The following is a 750-nucleotide window of genomic DNA, read 5'->3' as shown; positions in this document are numbered from 1 at the left end:
AAAAGGTGAGGCTGAATCTTACCTGCCTTGAAAACTTCCACCTTAAGATTGAGGAAGATGTCAAAACAATGTCTGACAGGTGCATACCTCCGACCTGCAGCACCTAATATATAGAGAATTAGAGCACTGCAGTTTGCAATCATTCTAGTGCATTCTAATGCATTAGCATATGCTAAAACACCCTAAAAGATGAACCAAGAGAAAGTTAAAATGTCTATGCACACTGCCAATGATTGTTTATGCATCACTTAAGCAGAAAGACATGGCAGAAGATCAAAAAGGTCAAATGCAATTCTTGGCAAAGAAAAACGACACCGACATGCATGAAGGGGTACAGGGTACCTGAAGTTTCACTCCACACTGTTACGAGTCTCCAACGGAAACTACATCATGAACAAAGCACTTCACATAACTTTGGACTTTGAAACACCAATTTAAGAACACTGCTTGGACAGGAACACCTGTAGCTACTCCACATATCCAACAACTTTGAAGATAACACAAACAACAAAAATCGGGATACATAGGTCAAAGGGAATATGGAGACGATCAAACACCAACATTACAACCTCAACAAAATGTTGACTCTAAAGTTCCATGAAAAATATCTCTGACCAAAGGGAGTAGAAAGCCACTGCAGGTCAATGAATTGACGGTGAAATGGCCATATCTCTCCTTGCATATTTTTCAGGAGATGTGCAAACATGCAAATGAATCACAGAATCCTTTAGCATGTTGTCACAAATAATG

The sequence above is a fragment of the Nymphaea colorata genome, chromosome 5, assembly GCF_008831285.2.
Source record: "Nymphaea colorata isolate Beijing-Zhang1983 chromosome 5, ASM883128v2, whole genome shotgun sequence".
Classification (NCBI taxonomy): Eukaryota; Viridiplantae; Streptophyta; class Magnoliopsida; order Nymphaeales; family Nymphaeaceae; genus Nymphaea; species Nymphaea colorata.
Note: the sequence above shows the minus strand (reverse complement) of the source record.